The following is a 17,685-nucleotide window of genomic DNA, read 5'->3' on the forward strand; positions in this document are numbered from 1 at the left end:
GTTAAACAAGAATACAAGGCTCCAGAGGGATTCGGACCCTCGACCTCCAGTTTACAAGACTGGCGCTCTAACCAACTGAGCTATGGAGCCGATATATTAAGGATACAATAAATATTATTATGTTTCATTAATGATGACACAAGTGTTAAACAAGAATACAAGGCTCCAGAGGGATTCGGACCCTCGACCTCCAAATTACAAGACTGGCGCTCTAACCAACTGAGCTATGGAGCCGATAAATTAAGGAAACAATAAATATGATTATGTATCATTAATAATAAAACGAGTGTTAAACAAGAATACAAGGCTCCAGAGGGATTCGGACCCTCGACCTCCAGTTTACAAGACTGGCGCTCTAACCAACTGAGCTATGGAGCCGATATATTAAGGAAACAATAAATATGATTATGTATCATTAATGATAAAACAAGTGTTAAACAAGAATACAAGGCTCCAGAGGGATTCGGACCCTCGACCTCCAGTTTAAAAGACTGGCGCTCTAACCAACTGAGCTATGGAGCCGACATATTAAGGAAACAATAAATATGATTATGTATCATTAATGATGACACAAGTGTTAAACAAGAATACAAGGCTCCAGAGGGATTCGGACCCTCGACCTCCAGTTTACAAGACTGGCGCTCTAACCAACTGAGCTATGGAGCCGATATATTAAGGAAACAATAAATATGATTATGTATCATTAATGATGACACAAGTATTTAACAAGAATACAAGGCTCCAGAGGGATTCGGACCCTCGACCTCCAGTTTACAAGACTGGCGCTCTAACCAACTGAGCTATGGAGCCGATATATTAAGGAAACAATAAATATTATTAAGTTTCATTAATGATGACACAAGTGTTAAACAAGAATACAAGGCTCCAGAGGGATTCGGACCCTCGACCTCCAGTTTACAAGACTGGCGCTCTAACCAACTGAGCTATGGAGCCGACATATTAAGGAAACAATAAATATGATTATGTATCATTAATGATGACACAAGTGTTAAACAAGAATACAAGGCTCCAGAGGGATTCGGACCCTCGACCTCCAGTTTACAAGACTGGCGCTCTAACCAACTGAGCTATGGAGCCGATATATTAAGGAAACAATAAATATGATTATGTATCATTAATGATGACACAAGTATTAAACAAGAATTCAAGGCTCCAGAGGGATTCGGACCCTCGACCTCCAGTTTACAAGACTGGCGCTCTAACCAACTGAGCTATGGAGCCGATATATTAAGGAAACAATAAATATTATTAAGTTTCATTAATGATGACACAAGTGTTAAACAAGAATACAAGGCTCCAGAGGGATTCGGACCCTCGACCTCCAGTTTACAAGACTGGCGCTCTAACCAACTGAGCTATGGAGCCGATATATTAAGGAAACAATAAATATGATTATGTATCATTAATGATGACACAAGTATGAAACAAGAATACAAGGCTCCAGAGGGATTCGGACCCTCGACCTCCAGTTTACAAGACTGGCTCTCTAACCAACTGAGCTATGGAGCCGATATATTAAGGAAACAATAAATATTATTATGTTTCATTAATTATGACACAAGTGTTAAACAAGAATACAAGGCTCCAGAGGGATTCGGACCCTCGACCTCCAGTTTACAAGACTGGCGCTCTAACCAACTGAGCTATGGAGCCGATATATTAAGGAAACAATAAATATTATTATGTTTCATTAATGATGACACAAGTGTTAAACAAGAATACAAGGCTCCAGAGGGATTCGGACCCTCGACCTCCAGTTTACAAGACTGGCGCTCTAACCAACTGAGCTATGGAGCCGATATATTAAGGAAACAATAAATATTATTATGTTTCATTAATGATGACACAAGTGTTAAACAAGAATACAAGGCTCCAGAGGGATTCGGACCCTCGACCTCCAGTTTACAAGACTGGCGCTCAAACCAACTGAGCTATGGAGCCGATATATTAAGGAAACAATAAATATTATTATGTTTCATTAATGATGACACAAGTGTTAAACAAGAATGCAAGGCTCCAGAGGGATTCGGACCCTCGACCTCCAGTTTACAAGACTGGCGCTCTAACCAACTGAGCTATGGAGCCGATATATTAAGGAAACAATAAATATTATTATGTATCATTAATAATAAAACGAGTGTTAAACAAGAATACAAGGCTCCAGAGGAATTCGGACCCTCGACCTCCAGTTTACAAGACTGGCGCTCTAACCAACTGACCTATGGAGCCGACATATTAAGGAAACAATAAATATGATTATGTATCATTAATGATGACACAAGTGTTAAACAAGAATACAAGGCTCCAGAGGGATTCGGACCCTCGACCTCCAGTTTACAAGACTGGCGCTCTAACCACCTGAGCTATGGAGCCGATATATTAAGGAAACAATAAATATGATTATGTATCATTAATGATGACACAAGTATTAAACAAGAATACAAGGCTCCAGAGGGATTCGGACCCTCGACCTCCAGTTTACAAGACTGGCGCTCTAACCAACTGAGCTATGGAGCCGATATATTAAGGAAACAATAAATATTATTAAGTTTCATTAATGATGACACAAGTGTTAAACAAGAATACAAGGCTCCAGAGGGATTCGGACCCTCGACCTCCAGTTTACAAGACTGGCGCTCTAACCAACTGAGCTATGGAGCCGATATATTAAGAAAACAATAAATATGATTATGTATCATTAATGATGACACAAGTATGAAACAAGAATACAAGGCTCCAGAGGGATTCGGACCCTCGACCTCCAGTTTACAAGACTGGCTCTGTAACCAACTGAGCTATGGAGCCGATATATTAAGGAAACAATAAATATTATTATGTTTCATTAATGATGACACAAGTGTTAAACAAGAATACAAGGCTCCAGAGGGATTCGGACCCTCGACCTCCAGTTTACAAGACTGGCGCTCTAACCAACTGAGCTATGGAGCCGATATATTAAGGAAACAATAAATATTATTATGTATCATTAATGATGACACAAGTATTAAACAAGAATACTAGGCTCCAGAGGGATTCGGACCCTCGACCTCCAGTTTACAAGACTGGCGCTCTAACCAACTGAGCTATGGAGCCGATATAATAAGGAAACAATAAATATTATTATGTTTCATTAATGATGACACAAGTGTTAAACAAGAATACAAGGCTCCAGAGGGATTCGGACCCTCGACCTCCAGTTTACAAGACTGGCGCTCTAACAAACTGAGCTATGGAGCCGATATATTAAGGAAACAATAAATATGATTATGTATCATTAAAAATAAAACGAGTGTTAAACAAGAATAAATGGCTCCAGAGGGATTCGAACCCTCGACCTCCAGTTTACAAGACTGGCGCTCTAACCAACTGAGCTATGGAGCCGATATATTAATGAAACAATAAATATGATTATGTATCATTAATGATAAAACAAGTGTTAAACAAGAATAAAAGGCTCCAGAGGGATTCGGACCCTCGACCTCCAGTTTACAAGACTGGCGCTCTAACAAACTGAGCTATGGAGCCGATATATTAATTAAACAAAAAATGTAATTTTGTATCATTAATGATAAAACAAGTGTTACACAAGAATACAAGGCTCCAGAGGGATTCGGACCCTCGACCTCCAGTTTACAAGACTGGCGCTCTAACCAACTGAGCTATGGAGCCGATATATTAAGGCAACAATAAATATGATTATGTATCATTAATGATGACACAAGTGTTAAACAAGAATACAAGGCTCCAGAGGGATTCGGACCCTCGACCTCCAGTTTACAAGACTGGCGCTCTAACCAACTGAGCTATGGAGCCGATATATTAAGGAAACAATAAATATGATTATGTATCATTAATGATGACACAAGTGTTAAACAAGAATACAAGGCTCCAGAGGGATTCGGGCCCTCGACCTCCAGTTTACAAGACTGGCGCTCTAACCAACTGAGCTATGGAGCCGATATATTAAGGAAACAATAAATATTATTATGTTTTATTAATGATGACACAAGTGTTAAACAACAATACAAGGCTCCAGAGGGATTCGGACCCTCGACCTCCAGTTTACAAGACTGGCGCTCTAACCAACTGAGCTATGGAGCCGATATATTAAGGAAACAATAAATATAATTATGTTTCATTAATGATGACACAAGTGTTAAACAAGAATACAAGGCTCCAGAGGGATTCGGACCCTCGACCTCCAGTTTACAAGACTGGCGCTCTAACCAACTGAGCTATGGAGCCGATATATTAAGGAAACAATAAATATGATTATGTATCATTAATGATGACACAAGTATTAAACAAGAATACAAGGCTCCAGAGGGATTGTGACCCTCGACCTCCAGTGTACAAGACTGGCGCTCTAACCAACTGAGCTATGGAGCCGATATATTAAGGAAACAATAAATATTATTATGTTTCATTAATGATGACACCAGTGTTAAACAAGAATACAAGGCTCCAGAGGGATTCGGACCCTCGACCTCCAGTTTACAAGACTGGCGCTCTAACCAACTGAGCTATGGAGCCGATATATTAAGGAAACAATAAATATGATTATGTATCATTATGATGACACAAGTATTGAACAAGAATACAAGGCTCCAGAGGGATTCGGACCCTCGACCTCCAGTTTACTAGACTGGCGCTCTAACCAACTGAGCTATGGAGCCGATATATTAATGAAACAATAAATATGATTATGTATCATTAATAATAAAACGAGTGTTAAACAAGAATACAAGGCTCCAGAGGGATTCGGACCCTCGCCCTCCAGTTTACTAGACTGGCGCTCTAACCAACTGAGCTATGGAGCCGATATATTAAGGAAAAAATAAATATGATTATGTATCATTAAAAATAAAACGAGTGTTAAACAAGAATAAATGGCTCCAGAGGGATTCGGACCCTCGACCTCCAGTTTACAAGACTGGCGCTCTAACCAACTGAGCTATGGAGCCGATATATTAAGGAAACAATAAATATTATTATGTTTCATTAATGATGACACAAGTGTTAAACAAGAATACAAGGCTCCAGAGGGATTCGGACCCTCGACCTCCAGTTTACAAGACTGGCGCTCTAACCAACTGAGCTATGGAGCCGATATATTAATGAAACAATAAATATGATTATGTATAAATAATGATAAAACAAGTGTTAAACAAGAATAAAAGGCTCCAGAGGGATTCGGACCCTCGACCTCCAGTTTACAAGACTGGCGCTCTAACAAACTGAGCTATGGTGCCGATATATTAAGGAAACAATAAATATTATTATGTTTCATTAATGATGACACAAGTGTTAAACAAGAATACAAGGCTCCAGAGGGATTCGGACCCTCGACCTCCAGTTTACAAGACTGGCGCTCTAACCAACTGAGCTATGGAGCCGATATATTAAGGAAACAATAAATATTATTATGTATCATTAATGATGACACAAGTATTAAACAAGAATACTAGGCTCCAGAGGGATTCGGACCCTCGACCTCCAGTTTACAAGACTGGCGCTCTAACCAACTGAGCTATGGAGCCGATATAATAAGGAAACAATAAATATTATTATGTTTCATTAATGATGACACAAGTGTTAAACAAGAATACAAGGCTCCAGAGGGATTCGGACCCTCGACCTCCAGTTTACAAGACTGGCGCTCTAACAAACTGAGCTATGGAGCCGATATATTAAGGAAACAATAAATATGATTATGTATCATTAAAAATAAAACGAGTGTTAAACAAGAATAAATGGCTCCAGAGGGATTCGAACCCTCGACCTCCAGTTTACAAGACTGGCGCTCTAACCAACTGAGCTATGGAGCCGATATATTAATGAAACAATAAATATGATTATGTATCATTAATGATAAAACAAGTGTTAAACAAGAATAAAAGGCTCCAGAGGGATTCGGACCCTCGACCTCCAGTTTACAAGACTGGCGCTCTAACAAACTGAGCTATGGAGCCGATATATTAATTAAACAAAAAATGTAATTTTGTATCATTAATGATAAAACAAGTGTTACACAAGAATACAAGGCTCCAGAGGGATTCGGACCCTCGACCTCCAGTTTACAAGACTGGCGCTCTAACCAACTGAGCTATGGAGCCGATATATTAAGGCAACAATAAATATGATTATGTATCATTAATGATGACACAAGTGTTAAACAAGAATACAAGGCTCCAGAGGGATTCGGACCCTCGACCTCCAGTTTACAAGACTGGCGCTCTAACCAACTGAGCTATGGAGCCGATATATTAAGGAAACAATAAATATGATTATGTATCATTAATGATGACACAAGTGTTAAACAAGAATACAAGGCTCCAGAGGGATTCGGGCCCTCGACCTCCAGTTTACAAGACTGGCGCTCTAACCAACTGAGCTATGGAGCCGATATATTAAGGAAACAATAAATATTATTATGTTTTATTAATGATGACACAAGTGTTAAACAACAATACAAGGCTCCAGAGGGATTCGGACCCTCGACCTCCAGTTTACAAGACTGGCGCTCTAACCAACTGAGCTATGGAGCCGATATATTAAGGAAACAATAAATATAATTATGTTTCATTAATGATGACACAAGTGTTAAACAAGAATACAAGGCTCCAGAGGGATTCGGACCCTCGACCTCCAGTTTACAAGACTGGCGCTCTAACCAACTGAGCTATGGAGCCGATATATTAAGGAAACAATAAATATGATTATGTATCATTAATGATGACACAAGTATTAAACAAGAATACAAGGCTCCAGAGGGATTGTGACCCTCGACCTCCAGTGTACAAGACTGGCGCTCTAACCAACTGAGCTATGGAGCCGATATATTAAGGAAACAATAAATATTATTATGTTTCATTAATGATGACACCAGTGTTAAACAAGAATACAAGGCTCCAGAGGGATTCGGACCCTCGACCTCCAGTTTACAAGACTGGCGCTCTAACCAACTGAGCTATGGAGCCGATATATTAAGGAAACAATAAATATGATTATGTATCATTATGATGACACAAGTATTGAACAAGAATACAAGGCTCCAGAGGGATTCGGACCCTCGACCTCCAGTTTACTAGACTGGCGCTCTAACCAACTGAGCTATGGAGCCGATATATTAATGAAACAATAAATATGATTATGTATCATTAATAATAAAACGAGTGTTAAACAAGAATACAAGGCTCCAGAGGGATTCGGACCCTCGCCCTCCAGTTTACTAGACTGGCGCTCTAACCAACTGAGCTATGGAGCCGATATATTAAGGAAAAAATAAATATGATTATGTATCATTAAAAATAAAACGAGTGTTAAACAAGAATAAATGGCTCCAGAGGGATTCGGACCCTCGACCTCCAGTTTACAAGACTGGCGCTCTAACCAACTGAGCTATGGAGCCGATATATTAAGGAAACAATAAATATTATTATGTTTCATTAATGATGACACAAGTGTTAAACAAGAATACAAGGCTCCAGAGGGATTCGGACCCTCGACCTCCAGTTTACAAGACTGGCGCTCTAACCAACTGAGCTATGGAGCCGATATATTAATGAAACAATAAATATGATTATGTATAAATAATGATAAAACAAGTGTTAAACAAGAATAAAAGGCTCCAGAGGGATTCGGACCCTCGACCTCCAGTTTACAAGACTGGCGCTCTAACAAACTGAGCTATGGTGCCGATATATTAATTAAACAAAAAATGTAAATTTTTATCATTAATGATAAAACAAGTGTTACACAAGAATACAAGGCTCCAGAGGGATTCGGACCCTCGACCTCCAGTTTACAAGACTGGGGCTCTAACCAACTGAGCTATGGAGCCGAAATATTAATGAAACAATAAATATGATTATGTATCATTAATGATAAAACAAGTGTTAAACAAGAATAAAAGGCTCCAGAGGGATTCGGACCCTCGACCTCCAGTTTACAAGACTGGCGCTCTGACCAACTTAGCTAGGGAGCCCAAATATTAATGAAACAATGAATATGATTATGTATCATTAATGATAAAACAAGTGTTAAACAAGAATAAACGGCTCCAGAGGGATTTGGACCCTCGACCTCCAGTTTACAAGACTGGCGCTCTAACCAACTGAGCTATGGAGCCGATATATTAATGAAACAATAAATATGATTATGTATCATTAATGATAAAACAAGTGTTAAACAAGAATAAACGGCTCCAGAGGGATTCGGACCCTCGACCTCCAGTTTACTAGACTGGCGCTCTAACCAACTGAGCTATGGAGCCGAAATATTGATCAAACAATAAATATGATTATGTATCATTAATGATAAAACAAGTGTTAAACAAGAATGAAAGGCTCTGGAGGGATTCGGACCCTCGACCTCCAGTTTACAAGACTGGTACTCTAACCAACTGAGCTATGGAGCCGATATATTCAGGAAACAATAAATATGATTATGTATCATTAATGATGACACAAGTATTAACTAAGAATACAAGGCTCACGAGGGATTGTGACCCTCGACCTACAGTGTACAAGACTGGCGCTCTAACCAACTGAGCTATGGAGCCGATATATTAAGGAAACAATAAATATTATTATGTTTCATTAATGATGACACAAGTGTTAAACAAGAATACAAGGCTCCAGAGGGATTCGGACCCTCGACCTCCAGTTTACAAGACTGGCGCTCTAACCAACTGAGCTATGGAGCCGATATATTAATGAAAAAATAAATATGATTATATATCATTAATGATGACACAAGTGTTAAACAAGAATACAAGGCTCCAGAGGGATTCGGGCCCTCGACCTCCAGTTTACAAGACTGGCGCTCTAACCAACTGAGCTATGGAGCCGATATATTAAGGAAACAATAAATATGATTATGTATCATTAATGATGACACAAGTATTGAACAAGAATACAAGGCTCCAGAGGGATTCGGACCCTCGACCTCCAGTTTACTAGACTGGCGCTCTAACCAACTGAGCTATGGAGCCGATATATTAAGGAAACAATAAATATGATTATGTATCATTGATAATAAAACGAGTGTTAAACAAGAATACAAGGCTCCAGAGGGATTCGGACCCTCGACCTCCAGTTTACTAGACTGGCGCTCTAACCAACTGAGCTATGGAGCCGATATATTAAGGAAACAATAAATATGATTATGTATCATTAATAATAAAACGAGTGTTAAACAAGAATACAAGGCTCCAGAGGGGTTCGGACCCTCGACCTCCAGTTTACTAGACTGGCGCTCTAACCAACTGAGCTATGGAGCCGATATATTAAGGAAACAATAAATATGATTATGTATCATTGATAATAAAACGAGTGTTAAACAAGAATACAAGGCTCCAGAGGGATTCGGACCCTCGACCTCCAGTTTACTAGACTGGCGCTCTAACCAACTGAGCTATGGAGCCGATATATTAAGGAAACAATAAATATGATTATGTATAATTAATAATAAAACGAGTGTTAAACAAGAATACAAGGCTCCAGAGGGATTCGGACCCTCGCCCTCCAGTTTACTAGACTGGCGCTCTAACCAACTGAGCTATGGAGCCGATATATTAAGGAAACAATAAATATGATTATGTATCATTAATAATAAAACGAGTGTTAAACAAGAATACAAGGCTCCAGAGGGATTCGGACCCTCGACCTCCAGTTTACAAGACTGGCGCTCTAACCAACTGAGCTATGGAGCCGATATATTAAGGAAACAATAAATATTATTATGTTTCATTAATGATGACACAAGTGTTAAACAAGAATACAAGGCTCCAGAGGGATTCGGACCCTCGACCTCCAGTTTACAAGACTGGCGCTCTAACCAACTGAGCTATGGAGCCGATATATTAAGGAAACAATAAATATTATTATGTTTCATTAATGATTACACAAGTGTTAAACAAGAATACAAGGCTCCAGAGGGATTCGGACCCTCGACCTCCAGTTTACAAGACTGGCGCTCTAACCAACTGAGCTATGGAGCCGATATATTAAGGAAACAATAAATATGATTATGTATCATTAATGATGACACAAGTGTTAAACAGGAATACAAGGCTCCAGAGGGATTCGGACCCTCGACCTCCAGTGTACAAGACTGGGTCTCTAACCAACTGAGCTAGAGAGCCGATATATTAAGGAAACAATAAATATGATTACGTATCATTAATGATGACACAAGTATTAAACAAGAATACAAGGCTCCAGAGGGATTCGGACCCTCGACCTCCAGTTTACAAGACTGGCGCTCTAACCAACTGAGCTATGGAGCCGATATATTAAGGAAACAATAAATATTAATATGTTTCATTAATGATGACACAAGTGTTAAACAAGAATACAAGGCTCCAGAGGGATTCGGACCCTCGACCTCCAGTTTACAAGACTGGCGCTCTAACCAACTGAGCTATGGAGCCGATATATTAAGGAGACAATAAATATTATTATGTTTCATTTATGATGACACAAGTGTTAAACAAGAATACAAGGCTCCAGAGGGATTCGGACCCTCGACCTCCAGTTTACAAGACTGGCGCTCTAACCAACTGAGCTATGGAGCCGATATATTAAGGAAACAATAAATATGATTATGTATCATTAAAAATAAAACGAGTGTTAAACAAGAATAAATGGCTCCAGAGGGATTCGGACCCTCGACCTCCAGTTTACAAGACTGGCGCTCTAAACAACTGAGCTATGGAGCCGATATAATAAGGAAACAATAAATATTATTATGTTTCATTAATGATGACACAAGTGTTAAACAAGAATACAAGGCTCCAGAGGGATTCGGACCCTCGACCTCCAGTTTACAAGACTGGTTCTCTAACCAACTGAGCTATGGAGCCGATATATTAAGGAAACAATAAATATGATTATGTATCATTAAAAATAAAACGAGTGTTAAACAAGAATAAATGGCTCCAGAGGGATTCGGACCCTCGACCTCCAGTTTACAAGACTGGCGCTCTAACCAACTGAGCTATGGAGCCGATATATTAATGAAACAATAAATATGATTATGTATCATTAATGATAAAACAAGTGTTAAACAAGAATAAAAGGCTCCAGAGGGATTCGGACCCTCGACCTCCAGTTTACAAGACTGGCGCTCTAACAAACTGAGCTATGGAGCCGATATATTAATTAAACAAAAAATGTAATTTTGTATCATTAATGATAAAACAAGTGTTACACAAGAATACAAGGCTCCAGAGGGATTCGGACCCTCGACCTCCAGTTTACAAGACTGGCGCTCTAACCAACTGAGCTATGGAGCCGAAATATTAATGAAACAATAAATATGATTATGTATCATTAATGATAAAACAAGTGTTAAACAAGAATAAAAGGCTCCAGAGGGATTCGGACCCTCGACCTCCAGTTTACAAGACTGGCGCTCTGACCAACTTAGCTAGGGAGCCCAAATATTAATGAAACAATGAATATGATTATGTATCATTAATGATAAAACAAGTGTTAAACAAGAATAAACGGCTCCAGAGGGATTCGGACCCTCGACCTCCAGTTTACAAGACTGGCGCTCTAACCAACTGAGCTATGGAGCCGATATATTCAGGAAACAATAAATATGATTATGTATCATTAATGATAAAACAAGTGTTAAACAAGAATAAAAGGCTTCAGAGGGATTCGGACCCTCGACCTCCAGTTTACAAGACTGGCGCTCTAACAAACTGAGCTATGGAGCCGAAATATTAATGAAACAATAAATATGATTATGTATCATTAATGATAAAACAAGTGTTAAACAAGAATAAAAGGCTCCAGAGGGATTCGGACCCTCGACCTCCAGTTTACAAGACTGGCGCTCTAACCAACTGAGCTATGGAGCCGAAATATTAATGAAACAATAAATATGATTATGTATCATTAATGATAAAACAAGTGTTAAACGAGAATAAAAGGCTCCAGAGGGATTCGGACCCTCGACCTCCAGTTTACAAGACTGGCGCACTAACCAACTGAGCTATGGAGCCGATATATTCAGGAAACAATAAATATGATTATGTATCATTAATGATAAAACAAGTGTTAAACAAGAATAAAAGGCTTCAGAGGGATTCGGACCCTCGACCTCCAGTTTACAAGACTGGCGCTCTAACCAACTGAGCTATGGAGCCGAAATATTAATGAAACAATACATATGGAAATGTATCATTTATGATAAAACAAGTGTTAAACAAGAATAAAAGGCTTCAGAGGGATTCGGACCCTCGACCTCCAGTTTACAAGACTGGCGCTCTAACCAACTGAGCTATGGAGCCGATATATTAATGAAACAATAAATATGATTATGTATCATTAATGATAAAACAAGTGTTACACGAGAATAAAAGGCTCCAGAGGGATTCGGACCCTCGACCTCCAGTTTACAAGACTGGCGCTCTAACCAACTGAGCTATGGAGCCGATATATTAATGAAACAATAAATATAATTTTGTATCATTAATGATAAAAAAAAGTTTAACACAAGAACACAAGGCTCCAGAGGGATTCGGACCCTCGACCTCCAGTTTACAAGACTGGCGCTCTAACCAACTGAGCTATAGAGCCGATATATTAATTAAACAGTAAATATTATTGTTTATCATTAATGATAAAACAAGTGTTAAACAAGAATAAAAGGCTCCAGAGGGATTCGGACCCTCGACCTCCAGTTTACAAGACTGGCGCTCTAACCAACTGAGCTATGGAGCCGATATATTAATGAAACAGTAAATATTATTATTTATCATTAATGATAAAACAAGTGTTAAACAAGAATAAAAGGCTCCAGAGGGATTCGGACCCTCGACCTCCAGTTTACAAGACTGGCGCTCTAACCAACTGAGCTATAGAGCCGATATATTAATGAAACAGTAAATATTATTATTTATCATTAATGATAAAACAAGTGTTAAACAAGAATAAAAGGCCACAGAGGGATTCGGACCCTCGACCTCCAGTTTACAAGACTGGCGCTCTAACCAACTGAGCTATGGAGCCGATATATTAATGAAACAGTAAATATTATTATTTATCATTAATGATAAAACAAGTGTTAAACAAGAATAAAAGGCTCCAGAGGGATTCGGACCCTCGACCTCCAGTTTACAAGACTGGGGCTCTAACCAACTGAGCTATGGAGCCGATATATTAATGAAACAGTAAATATTATTATTTATCATTAATGATAAAACAAGTGTTAAACAAGAATAAAAGGCTCCAGAGGGATTCGGACCCTCGACCTCCAGTTTACGATACTGGCGCTCTAACCAACTGAGCTATGGAGCAGATATATTAATGAAACAGTAAATATTATTATTTATCATTAATGATAAAACAAGTGTTAAACAAGAATAAAAGGCTCCAGAGGGATTCGGACCCTCGACCTCCAGTTTACAAGACTGGCGCTCTAACCAACTGAGCTATGGAGCCGATATATTAATGAAACAGTAAATATTATTATTTATCATTAATGATAAAACAAGTGTTAAACAAGAATAAAAGGCTCCAGAGGGGTTCGGACCCTCGACCTCCAGTTTACAAGACTGGCGCTCTAACCAACTGAGCTATGGAGCCGATATATTAATGAAACAGTAAATATTGTTATTTATCATTAATGATAAAACAAGTGTTAAACAAGAATAAAAGGCTCCAGAGGGATTTGGACCCTCGACCTCCAGTTTACAAGACTGGCGCTCTAACCAACTGAGCTATGGAGCCGATATATTAATGAAACAGTAAATATTATTATTTATCATTAATGATAAAACAAGTGTTAAACAAGAATAAAAGGCTCCAGAGGGATTCGGACCCTCGACCTCCAGTTTACAAGACTGGTACTCTAACCAACTGAGCTATGGAGCCGATATATTAATGAAACAGTAAATATTATTATTTATCATTAATAGTAAAACAAGTGTTAAACAAGAATAAAAGGCTCCAGAGGGATTCGGACCCTCGACCTCCAGTTTACAAGACTGGCGCTCTAACCAACTGAGCTATGGAGCCGATATATTAATGAAACAGTAAATATGATTATTAATCATTAATGATAAAACAAGTGTTAAACAAGAATAAAAGGCTCCAGAGGGATTCGGACCCTCGACCTCCAGTTTACAAGACTGGCGCTCTAACCAACTGAGCTATGGAGCCGATATATTAATGAAACAGTAAATATTATTATTTATCATTAATGATAAAACAAGTGTTAAACAAGAATAAAAGGCTCCAGAGGGATTGTGACCTTCGACCTCCAGTTTACAGGACTGGCGCTCTAACCAACTGAGCAATGGAGCCGATATATTAATAACACAGTAAAGATTATTATTTATCATTAATGATAAAACAAGTGTTAAACAAGAATAAAAGGCTCCAGAGGGATTCGGACCCTCGACCTCCAGTTTACAAGACTGGCGCTCTAACCAACTGAGCTATGGAGCCGATATATTAATGAAACAGTAAATATTATTATTTATCATTAATGATAAAACAAGAATAAAAGGCTCCAGAGGGATTCGGACCCTCGACCTCCAGTTTACAAGACTGGCGCTCTAACCAACTGAGCTATGGAGCCGATATATTAATGAAACAGTAAATATTATTATTTATCATTAATGATAAAACAAGTGTTAAACAAGAATAAAAGGCCCAAAGGGATTCGGACCCTCGACCTCCAGTTTACAAGACTGGCGCTCTAACCAACTGAGCTATGGAGCCAATATATTAATGAAACAGTAAATATTATTATTTATCATTAATGATAAAACAAGTGTTAAACAAGAATAAAAGGCTCCAGAGGGATTCGGACCCTCGACATCCAGTTTACAAGACTGGCGCTCTAACCAACTGAGCTATAGAGCCGATATAATAATGAAACAGTAAATATTATTATTTATCATTAATGATAAAACAAGTGTTAAACAAGAATAAAAGGCTCCAGAGGGATTCGGACCCTCGACCTCCAGTTTACAAGACTGGCGCTCTAACCAACTGAGCTATGGAGCCGATATATTAATGAAACAAAAAATATGATTATATATCATTAATGATGACACAAGTGTTAAACAAGAATACAAGGCTCAATAGGGATTCGGACCCTCGACCTCCAGTTTACAAGACTGGCGCTCTAACCAACTGAGCTATAGAGCCGATATATTAATGAAACAGTAAATATTATTATTTATCATTAATGATAAAACAAGTGTTAAACAAGAATAAAAGGCTCCAGAGGGATTCGGACCCTCGACCTCCAGTTTACAAGACTGGCGCTCTAACCAACTGAGCTATACAGCCGATATATTAATGAACCAATAAATATGATTTTGTATCATTAATGATAAAACAAGTGTTAAACAAGAATACAAGGCTCCAGGGGGATTCGAACTCTCCAACTCCAGTTTACAAGACTGGCGCTCTAACCAACTGAGCTATAGAGCCGATATATTAATGAAACAATAAATATGATTTTGTATCATTAATGATAAAACAAGTGTTAAACAAGAATAAAAACCTCCAGAGGGATTCGGACCCTCGACCTCCAGTTTACAAGACTAGCGCTCAAACCAACTGAGCTATAGAGCCGATATATTAATGAAACAATAAATATTATTTTGTATCATTAATGATAAAACAAGTGTTAAACAAGAATAAAAGGTTCCAGGGGGATTCGGACTCTTCACAACCAGTTTACAAGACTGGCGCTCTAACCAACTGAGCTATGGAGCCGATATATTAATGAACCAATAAATATGATTTTGTATCATTAATGATAAAACAAGTGTTAAACAAGAATAAAAACCTCCAGAGGGATTCGGACCCTCGACCTCCAGTTTACAAGACTAGCGCTCTAACCAACTGAGCTATGGAGCCGATATATTAATGAAACAATAAATATGATTATGTATCATTAATGATAAAACAAGTGTTAAACAAGAATAAAAGGCTCCAGGGGGATTCGGACTCTCCACCTCCAGTTTACAAGACTGGCGCTCTAACCAACTGAGCTATGGAGCCGATATATTAATGAAACAATAAAGATGATTTTGTATCATTAATGATAAAACAAGTGTTAAACAAGAATAAAAGTCTTCAGAGGGATTCGGACCCTCGACCTCCAGTTTACAAGACTGGCGCTCTAACCAACTGAGCTATGAAGCCGATATATTAATGAAACAATAAATATGATTATGTATCATTAATTATAAAACAAGTGTTATACAAGAATAAAAGGCTCCAGAGGGGTTCGGATCCTCGACCTCCAGTTTACAAGACTGGCGCTCTAACCAACTGAGCTATGGGGCCGACATATTAAGTAAATGATAAATATTATTTTGTATCATTAATGATAGAACAAGTTTTAAACAAGAATAAAAGGCTCCAGAGGGATTCGGACCCTCGACCTCCAGTTTTCAAGACTGGCGCTCTAACCAACTGAGCTATGGAGCCGAGATATTAATGAAACAATAAATATGATGTTGTATCATTAATGATAAAACAAGTGTTAAACAAGAATAAAAGACTCCAGTGGGATTCGGACGCTCGACCTCCAGTTTACAAGACTGGCGCTCTAACCAACTGAACTATGGAGCCGATATATTAATGAAAAAATAAATATGATTTTGTATCATTAATGATAAAACAAGTGTTAAAGAAAAGTAAAGTCTCCAGAGGGATTCGGACCCTCGACCTCCAGTTTACAAGACTGGCGCTCTAACCAACTGAGCTATGGAGCCTATATACCGATTAAACAATAAATATGATTATGTACCATTGATGATAAAATAAGTGTTACACAAGAATAAAAGGCTCCAGAGTGATTCGCACCCTCGACCTTCAGTTTACAAGACTGGCGCTCTAACCAACAGAGCTGGGGAGCCGATATATTAATGAAACAATAAATATGATTATGTACCATTAATTATAAAATAAGTGTTACACAAGAATAAAAGGCTCCAGAGGGAGTCGGACCCTCGACCTCCAGTTTACAAGACTGGCGCTCTAACAAACTGAGCTATTAAGCCGATATATTAATGAAACAACAAATATGATTTTGTATCATTAATGATAAAAAAAAAGTGTTACACATGAATAAAAGGCTCCAGAGGGATTCGGACCCTCGATCTCGAGTTTACAATACTTGCGCTTGACAAACTGAGCTATGAAGCCGATATATTAATGACACAATAAATATGATTATGTATCATTAATGATGAAAAAACAAGTGTTACACTAGAATGAAAGGCTCCAGAGGTATTCGGACCCTCGACCTCCAGTTTACTAGACTGGCGCTCAAACCAACTGAGCTATGGAGCCGATATATTAAGGAAACAATAAATATGATTATGTATCATAAATGATGAAAAAAAAGTGTTACACAAGAAAAAAAGGCTCCAGATGGATTCGGACCCTCGACCTCCAGTTTACAAGACTGGCGCTCTAACCAACTGAGCTATGGAGCCGATATATTAAGGAAACAATAAATATTATTAAGTTTCATTAATGATGACACAAGTGTTAAACAAGAATACAAGGCTCCAGAGGGATTCGGACCCTCGACCTCCAGTTTACAAGACTGGCGCTCTAACCAACTGAGCTATGGAGCCGCTATATTAAGGAAACAATAAATATTATTAAGTTT

General features: G+C 38.4%; 83 non-coding genes across 83 annotated transcripts; all 83 read right to left on the reverse strand.

Annotated features, from left to right (window-relative positions):
- Positions 1 to 16: 16 nt before the first annotated feature.
- On the reverse strand, positions 17 to 90 carry Trnat-ugu (transfer RNA threonine (anticodon UGU)). Its single transcript has one exon. It is a non-coding gene; the product is annotated as a tRNA-Thr (tRNA).
- Positions 91 to 160: 70 nt separating this feature from the next.
- On the reverse strand, positions 161 to 234 carry Trnat-ugu (transfer RNA threonine (anticodon UGU)). The gene has a single exon. It is a non-coding gene; the product is annotated as a tRNA-Thr (tRNA).
- Positions 235 to 304: 70 nt separating this feature from the next.
- On the reverse strand, positions 305 to 378 carry Trnat-ugu (transfer RNA threonine (anticodon UGU)). The gene has a single exon. It is a non-coding gene; the product is annotated as a tRNA-Thr (tRNA).
- Positions 379 to 448: 70 nt separating this feature from the next.
- Positions 449 to 522, reverse strand: Trnak-uuu (transfer RNA lysine (anticodon UUU)). Its single transcript has one exon. It is a non-coding gene; the product is annotated as a tRNA-Lys (tRNA).
- Positions 523 to 592: 70 nt separating this feature from the next.
- On the reverse strand, positions 593 to 666 carry Trnat-ugu (transfer RNA threonine (anticodon UGU)). Its single transcript has one exon. It is a non-coding gene; the product is annotated as a tRNA-Thr (tRNA).
- Positions 667 to 736: 70 nt separating this feature from the next.
- On the reverse strand, positions 737 to 810 carry Trnat-ugu (transfer RNA threonine (anticodon UGU)). The gene has a single exon. It is a non-coding gene; the product is annotated as a tRNA-Thr (tRNA).
- Positions 811 to 880: 70 nt separating this feature from the next.
- Trnat-ugu (transfer RNA threonine (anticodon UGU)) lies at positions 881 to 954 on the reverse strand. Its single transcript has one exon. It is a non-coding gene; the product is annotated as a tRNA-Thr (tRNA).
- A 70-nt stretch (positions 955 to 1,024) lies between these two features.
- On the reverse strand, positions 1,025 to 1,098 carry Trnat-ugu (transfer RNA threonine (anticodon UGU)). The gene has a single exon. It is a non-coding gene; the product is annotated as a tRNA-Thr (tRNA).
- Positions 1,099 to 1,168: 70 nt separating this feature from the next.
- Trnat-ugu (transfer RNA threonine (anticodon UGU)) lies at positions 1,169 to 1,242 on the reverse strand. The gene has a single exon. It is a non-coding gene; the product is annotated as a tRNA-Thr (tRNA).
- A 70-nt stretch (positions 1,243 to 1,312) lies between these two features.
- Positions 1,313 to 1,386, reverse strand: Trnat-ugu (transfer RNA threonine (anticodon UGU)). Its single transcript has one exon. It is a non-coding gene; the product is annotated as a tRNA-Thr (tRNA).
- A 214-nt stretch (positions 1,387 to 1,600) lies between these two features.
- Positions 1,601 to 1,674, reverse strand: Trnat-ugu (transfer RNA threonine (anticodon UGU)). The gene has a single exon. It is a non-coding gene; the product is annotated as a tRNA-Thr (tRNA).
- A 70-nt stretch (positions 1,675 to 1,744) lies between these two features.
- On the reverse strand, positions 1,745 to 1,818 carry Trnat-ugu (transfer RNA threonine (anticodon UGU)). Its single transcript has one exon. It is a non-coding gene; the product is annotated as a tRNA-Thr (tRNA).
- A 70-nt stretch (positions 1,819 to 1,888) lies between these two features.
- On the reverse strand, positions 1,889 to 1,962 carry Trnat-ugu (transfer RNA threonine (anticodon UGU)). The gene has a single exon. It is a non-coding gene; the product is annotated as a tRNA-Thr (tRNA).
- Positions 1,963 to 2,032: 70 nt separating this feature from the next.
- Positions 2,033 to 2,106, reverse strand: Trnat-ugu (transfer RNA threonine (anticodon UGU)). Its single transcript has one exon. It is a non-coding gene; the product is annotated as a tRNA-Thr (tRNA).
- Positions 2,107 to 2,320: 214 nt separating this feature from the next.
- Positions 2,321 to 2,394, reverse strand: Trnat-ugu (transfer RNA threonine (anticodon UGU)). Its single transcript has one exon. It is a non-coding gene; the product is annotated as a tRNA-Thr (tRNA).
- Positions 2,395 to 2,464: 70 nt separating this feature from the next.
- Positions 2,465 to 2,538, reverse strand: Trnat-ugu (transfer RNA threonine (anticodon UGU)). Its single transcript has one exon. It is a non-coding gene; the product is annotated as a tRNA-Thr (tRNA).
- A 70-nt stretch (positions 2,539 to 2,608) lies between these two features.
- On the reverse strand, positions 2,609 to 2,682 carry Trnat-ugu (transfer RNA threonine (anticodon UGU)). Its single transcript has one exon. It is a non-coding gene; the product is annotated as a tRNA-Thr (tRNA).
- A 214-nt stretch (positions 2,683 to 2,896) lies between these two features.
- Trnat-ugu (transfer RNA threonine (anticodon UGU)) lies at positions 2,897 to 2,970 on the reverse strand. Its single transcript has one exon. It is a non-coding gene; the product is annotated as a tRNA-Thr (tRNA).
- A 70-nt stretch (positions 2,971 to 3,040) lies between these two features.
- Positions 3,041 to 3,114, reverse strand: Trnat-ugu (transfer RNA threonine (anticodon UGU)). Its single transcript has one exon. It is a non-coding gene; the product is annotated as a tRNA-Thr (tRNA).
- Positions 3,115 to 3,328: 214 nt separating this feature from the next.
- Trnat-ugu (transfer RNA threonine (anticodon UGU)) lies at positions 3,329 to 3,402 on the reverse strand. The gene has a single exon. It is a non-coding gene; the product is annotated as a tRNA-Thr (tRNA).
- Positions 3,403 to 3,616: 214 nt separating this feature from the next.
- Positions 3,617 to 3,690, reverse strand: Trnat-ugu (transfer RNA threonine (anticodon UGU)). The gene has a single exon. It is a non-coding gene; the product is annotated as a tRNA-Thr (tRNA).
- Positions 3,691 to 3,760: 70 nt separating this feature from the next.
- Positions 3,761 to 3,834, reverse strand: Trnat-ugu (transfer RNA threonine (anticodon UGU)). The gene has a single exon. It is a non-coding gene; the product is annotated as a tRNA-Thr (tRNA).
- Positions 3,835 to 4,048: 214 nt separating this feature from the next.
- On the reverse strand, positions 4,049 to 4,122 carry Trnat-ugu (transfer RNA threonine (anticodon UGU)). The gene has a single exon. It is a non-coding gene; the product is annotated as a tRNA-Thr (tRNA).
- Positions 4,123 to 4,192: 70 nt separating this feature from the next.
- On the reverse strand, positions 4,193 to 4,266 carry Trnat-ugu (transfer RNA threonine (anticodon UGU)). The gene has a single exon. It is a non-coding gene; the product is annotated as a tRNA-Thr (tRNA).
- A 214-nt stretch (positions 4,267 to 4,480) lies between these two features.
- On the reverse strand, positions 4,481 to 4,554 carry Trnat-ugu (transfer RNA threonine (anticodon UGU)). Its single transcript has one exon. It is a non-coding gene; the product is annotated as a tRNA-Thr (tRNA).
- A 69-nt stretch (positions 4,555 to 4,623) lies between these two features.
- On the reverse strand, positions 4,624 to 4,697 carry Trnat-agu (transfer RNA threonine (anticodon AGU)). The gene has a single exon. It is a non-coding gene; the product is annotated as a tRNA-Thr (tRNA).
- Positions 4,698 to 4,767: 70 nt separating this feature from the next.
- Positions 4,768 to 4,841, reverse strand: Trnat-agu (transfer RNA threonine (anticodon AGU)). Its single transcript has one exon. It is a non-coding gene; the product is annotated as a tRNA-Thr (tRNA).
- A 70-nt stretch (positions 4,842 to 4,911) lies between these two features.
- On the reverse strand, positions 4,912 to 4,985 carry Trnat-ugu (transfer RNA threonine (anticodon UGU)). Its single transcript has one exon. It is a non-coding gene; the product is annotated as a tRNA-Thr (tRNA).
- A 70-nt stretch (positions 4,986 to 5,055) lies between these two features.
- Positions 5,056 to 5,129, reverse strand: Trnat-ugu (transfer RNA threonine (anticodon UGU)). Its single transcript has one exon. It is a non-coding gene; the product is annotated as a tRNA-Thr (tRNA).
- A 214-nt stretch (positions 5,130 to 5,343) lies between these two features.
- Trnat-ugu (transfer RNA threonine (anticodon UGU)) lies at positions 5,344 to 5,417 on the reverse strand. The gene has a single exon. It is a non-coding gene; the product is annotated as a tRNA-Thr (tRNA).
- A 70-nt stretch (positions 5,418 to 5,487) lies between these two features.
- Trnat-ugu (transfer RNA threonine (anticodon UGU)) lies at positions 5,488 to 5,561 on the reverse strand. Its single transcript has one exon. It is a non-coding gene; the product is annotated as a tRNA-Thr (tRNA).
- A 214-nt stretch (positions 5,562 to 5,775) lies between these two features.
- Trnat-ugu (transfer RNA threonine (anticodon UGU)) lies at positions 5,776 to 5,849 on the reverse strand. The gene has a single exon. It is a non-coding gene; the product is annotated as a tRNA-Thr (tRNA).
- Positions 5,850 to 6,063: 214 nt separating this feature from the next.
- On the reverse strand, positions 6,064 to 6,137 carry Trnat-ugu (transfer RNA threonine (anticodon UGU)). The gene has a single exon. It is a non-coding gene; the product is annotated as a tRNA-Thr (tRNA).
- A 70-nt stretch (positions 6,138 to 6,207) lies between these two features.
- Trnat-ugu (transfer RNA threonine (anticodon UGU)) lies at positions 6,208 to 6,281 on the reverse strand. Its single transcript has one exon. It is a non-coding gene; the product is annotated as a tRNA-Thr (tRNA).
- A 214-nt stretch (positions 6,282 to 6,495) lies between these two features.
- Positions 6,496 to 6,569, reverse strand: Trnat-ugu (transfer RNA threonine (anticodon UGU)). Its single transcript has one exon. It is a non-coding gene; the product is annotated as a tRNA-Thr (tRNA).
- A 70-nt stretch (positions 6,570 to 6,639) lies between these two features.
- Positions 6,640 to 6,713, reverse strand: Trnat-ugu (transfer RNA threonine (anticodon UGU)). Its single transcript has one exon. It is a non-coding gene; the product is annotated as a tRNA-Thr (tRNA).
- Positions 6,714 to 6,927: 214 nt separating this feature from the next.
- Positions 6,928 to 7,001, reverse strand: Trnat-ugu (transfer RNA threonine (anticodon UGU)). The gene has a single exon. It is a non-coding gene; the product is annotated as a tRNA-Thr (tRNA).
- Positions 7,002 to 7,070: 69 nt separating this feature from the next.
- Trnat-agu (transfer RNA threonine (anticodon AGU)) lies at positions 7,071 to 7,144 on the reverse strand. Its single transcript has one exon. It is a non-coding gene; the product is annotated as a tRNA-Thr (tRNA).
- A 70-nt stretch (positions 7,145 to 7,214) lies between these two features.
- On the reverse strand, positions 7,215 to 7,288 carry Trnat-agu (transfer RNA threonine (anticodon AGU)). The gene has a single exon. It is a non-coding gene; the product is annotated as a tRNA-Thr (tRNA).
- A 70-nt stretch (positions 7,289 to 7,358) lies between these two features.
- Trnat-ugu (transfer RNA threonine (anticodon UGU)) lies at positions 7,359 to 7,432 on the reverse strand. Its single transcript has one exon. It is a non-coding gene; the product is annotated as a tRNA-Thr (tRNA).
- Positions 7,433 to 7,502: 70 nt separating this feature from the next.
- Trnat-ugu (transfer RNA threonine (anticodon UGU)) lies at positions 7,503 to 7,576 on the reverse strand. Its single transcript has one exon. It is a non-coding gene; the product is annotated as a tRNA-Thr (tRNA).
- Positions 7,577 to 7,790: 214 nt separating this feature from the next.
- Positions 7,791 to 7,864, reverse strand: Trnat-ugu (transfer RNA threonine (anticodon UGU)). The gene has a single exon. It is a non-coding gene; the product is annotated as a tRNA-Thr (tRNA).
- Positions 7,865 to 8,078: 214 nt separating this feature from the next.
- Trnat-ugu (transfer RNA threonine (anticodon UGU)) lies at positions 8,079 to 8,152 on the reverse strand. Its single transcript has one exon. It is a non-coding gene; the product is annotated as a tRNA-Thr (tRNA).
- Positions 8,153 to 8,222: 70 nt separating this feature from the next.
- On the reverse strand, positions 8,223 to 8,296 carry Trnat-agu (transfer RNA threonine (anticodon AGU)). The gene has a single exon. It is a non-coding gene; the product is annotated as a tRNA-Thr (tRNA).
- Positions 8,297 to 8,654: 358 nt separating this feature from the next.
- On the reverse strand, positions 8,655 to 8,728 carry Trnat-ugu (transfer RNA threonine (anticodon UGU)). The gene has a single exon. It is a non-coding gene; the product is annotated as a tRNA-Thr (tRNA).
- A 214-nt stretch (positions 8,729 to 8,942) lies between these two features.
- Positions 8,943 to 9,016, reverse strand: Trnat-agu (transfer RNA threonine (anticodon AGU)). The gene has a single exon. It is a non-coding gene; the product is annotated as a tRNA-Thr (tRNA).
- A 70-nt stretch (positions 9,017 to 9,086) lies between these two features.
- Positions 9,087 to 9,160, reverse strand: Trnat-agu (transfer RNA threonine (anticodon AGU)). The gene has a single exon. It is a non-coding gene; the product is annotated as a tRNA-Thr (tRNA).
- A 70-nt stretch (positions 9,161 to 9,230) lies between these two features.
- On the reverse strand, positions 9,231 to 9,304 carry Trnat-agu (transfer RNA threonine (anticodon AGU)). Its single transcript has one exon. It is a non-coding gene; the product is annotated as a tRNA-Thr (tRNA).
- A 70-nt stretch (positions 9,305 to 9,374) lies between these two features.
- On the reverse strand, positions 9,375 to 9,448 carry Trnat-agu (transfer RNA threonine (anticodon AGU)). Its single transcript has one exon. It is a non-coding gene; the product is annotated as a tRNA-Thr (tRNA).
- Positions 9,449 to 9,518: 70 nt separating this feature from the next.
- Positions 9,519 to 9,592, reverse strand: Trnat-agu (transfer RNA threonine (anticodon AGU)). Its single transcript has one exon. It is a non-coding gene; the product is annotated as a tRNA-Thr (tRNA).
- Positions 9,593 to 9,662: 70 nt separating this feature from the next.
- Trnat-ugu (transfer RNA threonine (anticodon UGU)) lies at positions 9,663 to 9,736 on the reverse strand. Its single transcript has one exon. It is a non-coding gene; the product is annotated as a tRNA-Thr (tRNA).
- A 70-nt stretch (positions 9,737 to 9,806) lies between these two features.
- Positions 9,807 to 9,880, reverse strand: Trnat-ugu (transfer RNA threonine (anticodon UGU)). Its single transcript has one exon. It is a non-coding gene; the product is annotated as a tRNA-Thr (tRNA).
- Positions 9,881 to 9,950: 70 nt separating this feature from the next.
- On the reverse strand, positions 9,951 to 10,024 carry Trnat-ugu (transfer RNA threonine (anticodon UGU)). Its single transcript has one exon. It is a non-coding gene; the product is annotated as a tRNA-Thr (tRNA).
- Positions 10,025 to 10,238: 214 nt separating this feature from the next.
- Trnat-ugu (transfer RNA threonine (anticodon UGU)) lies at positions 10,239 to 10,312 on the reverse strand. The gene has a single exon. It is a non-coding gene; the product is annotated as a tRNA-Thr (tRNA).
- A 70-nt stretch (positions 10,313 to 10,382) lies between these two features.
- Trnat-ugu (transfer RNA threonine (anticodon UGU)) lies at positions 10,383 to 10,456 on the reverse strand. Its single transcript has one exon. It is a non-coding gene; the product is annotated as a tRNA-Thr (tRNA).
- Positions 10,457 to 10,526: 70 nt separating this feature from the next.
- Trnat-ugu (transfer RNA threonine (anticodon UGU)) lies at positions 10,527 to 10,600 on the reverse strand. The gene has a single exon. It is a non-coding gene; the product is annotated as a tRNA-Thr (tRNA).
- A 70-nt stretch (positions 10,601 to 10,670) lies between these two features.
- Positions 10,671 to 10,744, reverse strand: Trnat-ugu (transfer RNA threonine (anticodon UGU)). The gene has a single exon. It is a non-coding gene; the product is annotated as a tRNA-Thr (tRNA).
- Positions 10,745 to 10,958: 214 nt separating this feature from the next.
- Trnat-ugu (transfer RNA threonine (anticodon UGU)) lies at positions 10,959 to 11,032 on the reverse strand. Its single transcript has one exon. It is a non-coding gene; the product is annotated as a tRNA-Thr (tRNA).
- Positions 11,033 to 11,246: 214 nt separating this feature from the next.
- On the reverse strand, positions 11,247 to 11,320 carry Trnat-ugu (transfer RNA threonine (anticodon UGU)). The gene has a single exon. It is a non-coding gene; the product is annotated as a tRNA-Thr (tRNA).
- A 214-nt stretch (positions 11,321 to 11,534) lies between these two features.
- Trnat-ugu (transfer RNA threonine (anticodon UGU)) lies at positions 11,535 to 11,608 on the reverse strand. Its single transcript has one exon. It is a non-coding gene; the product is annotated as a tRNA-Thr (tRNA).
- A 214-nt stretch (positions 11,609 to 11,822) lies between these two features.
- Trnat-ugu (transfer RNA threonine (anticodon UGU)) lies at positions 11,823 to 11,896 on the reverse strand. The gene has a single exon. It is a non-coding gene; the product is annotated as a tRNA-Thr (tRNA).
- A 214-nt stretch (positions 11,897 to 12,110) lies between these two features.
- Trnat-ugu (transfer RNA threonine (anticodon UGU)) lies at positions 12,111 to 12,184 on the reverse strand. Its single transcript has one exon. It is a non-coding gene; the product is annotated as a tRNA-Thr (tRNA).
- Positions 12,185 to 12,254: 70 nt separating this feature from the next.
- Trnat-ugu (transfer RNA threonine (anticodon UGU)) lies at positions 12,255 to 12,328 on the reverse strand. The gene has a single exon. It is a non-coding gene; the product is annotated as a tRNA-Thr (tRNA).
- Positions 12,329 to 12,398: 70 nt separating this feature from the next.
- On the reverse strand, positions 12,399 to 12,472 carry Trnat-ugu (transfer RNA threonine (anticodon UGU)). The gene has a single exon. It is a non-coding gene; the product is annotated as a tRNA-Thr (tRNA).
- A 71-nt stretch (positions 12,473 to 12,543) lies between these two features.
- Positions 12,544 to 12,617, reverse strand: Trnat-ugu (transfer RNA threonine (anticodon UGU)). Its single transcript has one exon. It is a non-coding gene; the product is annotated as a tRNA-Thr (tRNA).
- Positions 12,618 to 12,687: 70 nt separating this feature from the next.
- Positions 12,688 to 12,761, reverse strand: Trnat-ugu (transfer RNA threonine (anticodon UGU)). Its single transcript has one exon. It is a non-coding gene; the product is annotated as a tRNA-Thr (tRNA).
- Positions 12,762 to 12,831: 70 nt separating this feature from the next.
- Positions 12,832 to 12,905, reverse strand: Trnat-ugu (transfer RNA threonine (anticodon UGU)). The gene has a single exon. It is a non-coding gene; the product is annotated as a tRNA-Thr (tRNA).
- A 214-nt stretch (positions 12,906 to 13,119) lies between these two features.
- Trnat-ugu (transfer RNA threonine (anticodon UGU)) lies at positions 13,120 to 13,193 on the reverse strand. The gene has a single exon. It is a non-coding gene; the product is annotated as a tRNA-Thr (tRNA).
- Positions 13,194 to 13,263: 70 nt separating this feature from the next.
- Trnat-cgu (transfer RNA threonine (anticodon CGU)) lies at positions 13,264 to 13,337 on the reverse strand. Its single transcript has one exon. It is a non-coding gene; the product is annotated as a tRNA-Thr (tRNA).
- Positions 13,338 to 13,407: 70 nt separating this feature from the next.
- Positions 13,408 to 13,481, reverse strand: Trnat-ugu (transfer RNA threonine (anticodon UGU)). The gene has a single exon. It is a non-coding gene; the product is annotated as a tRNA-Thr (tRNA).
- A 70-nt stretch (positions 13,482 to 13,551) lies between these two features.
- On the reverse strand, positions 13,552 to 13,625 carry Trnat-ugu (transfer RNA threonine (anticodon UGU)). The gene has a single exon. It is a non-coding gene; the product is annotated as a tRNA-Thr (tRNA).
- Positions 13,626 to 13,695: 70 nt separating this feature from the next.
- Positions 13,696 to 13,769, reverse strand: Trnat-ugu (transfer RNA threonine (anticodon UGU)). Its single transcript has one exon. It is a non-coding gene; the product is annotated as a tRNA-Thr (tRNA).
- Positions 13,770 to 13,839: 70 nt separating this feature from the next.
- On the reverse strand, positions 13,840 to 13,913 carry Trnat-ugu (transfer RNA threonine (anticodon UGU)). Its single transcript has one exon. It is a non-coding gene; the product is annotated as a tRNA-Thr (tRNA).
- Positions 13,914 to 13,983: 70 nt separating this feature from the next.
- Trnat-ugu (transfer RNA threonine (anticodon UGU)) lies at positions 13,984 to 14,057 on the reverse strand. Its single transcript has one exon. It is a non-coding gene; the product is annotated as a tRNA-Thr (tRNA).
- A 70-nt stretch (positions 14,058 to 14,127) lies between these two features.
- On the reverse strand, positions 14,128 to 14,201 carry Trnat-ugu (transfer RNA threonine (anticodon UGU)). Its single transcript has one exon. It is a non-coding gene; the product is annotated as a tRNA-Thr (tRNA).
- Positions 14,202 to 14,415: 214 nt separating this feature from the next.
- Trnat-ugu (transfer RNA threonine (anticodon UGU)) lies at positions 14,416 to 14,489 on the reverse strand. Its single transcript has one exon. It is a non-coding gene; the product is annotated as a tRNA-Thr (tRNA).
- A 59-nt stretch (positions 14,490 to 14,548) lies between these two features.
- On the reverse strand, positions 14,549 to 14,622 carry Trnat-ugu (transfer RNA threonine (anticodon UGU)). The gene has a single exon. It is a non-coding gene; the product is annotated as a tRNA-Thr (tRNA).
- A 213-nt stretch (positions 14,623 to 14,835) lies between these two features.
- Trnat-ugu (transfer RNA threonine (anticodon UGU)) lies at positions 14,836 to 14,909 on the reverse strand. Its single transcript has one exon. It is a non-coding gene; the product is annotated as a tRNA-Thr (tRNA).
- Positions 14,910 to 14,979: 70 nt separating this feature from the next.
- Trnat-ugu (transfer RNA threonine (anticodon UGU)) lies at positions 14,980 to 15,053 on the reverse strand. The gene has a single exon. It is a non-coding gene; the product is annotated as a tRNA-Thr (tRNA).
- A 1,078-nt stretch (positions 15,054 to 16,131) lies between these two features.
- Trnat-ugu (transfer RNA threonine (anticodon UGU)) lies at positions 16,132 to 16,205 on the reverse strand. Its single transcript has one exon. It is a non-coding gene; the product is annotated as a tRNA-Thr (tRNA).
- Positions 16,206 to 16,419: 214 nt separating this feature from the next.
- Trnas-uga (transfer RNA serine (anticodon UGA)) lies at positions 16,420 to 16,493 on the reverse strand. Its single transcript has one exon. It is a non-coding gene; the product is annotated as a tRNA-Ser (tRNA).
- Positions 16,494 to 16,706: 213 nt separating this feature from the next.
- Trnat-ugu (transfer RNA threonine (anticodon UGU)) lies at positions 16,707 to 16,780 on the reverse strand. Its single transcript has one exon. It is a non-coding gene; the product is annotated as a tRNA-Thr (tRNA).
- Positions 16,781 to 17,576: 796 nt separating this feature from the next.
- On the reverse strand, positions 17,577 to 17,650 carry Trnat-ugu (transfer RNA threonine (anticodon UGU)). Its single transcript has one exon. It is a non-coding gene; the product is annotated as a tRNA-Thr (tRNA).
- Positions 17,651 to 17,685: the final 35 nt, after the last annotated feature.

This window comes from Euprymna scolopes, chromosome 11 (assembly GCF_053919585.1).
Source record: "Euprymna scolopes isolate OS-2025 chromosome 11, ASM5391958v1, whole genome shotgun sequence".
Taxonomy (NCBI): Eukaryota; Metazoa; Mollusca; class Cephalopoda; order Sepiida; family Sepiolidae; genus Euprymna; species Euprymna scolopes.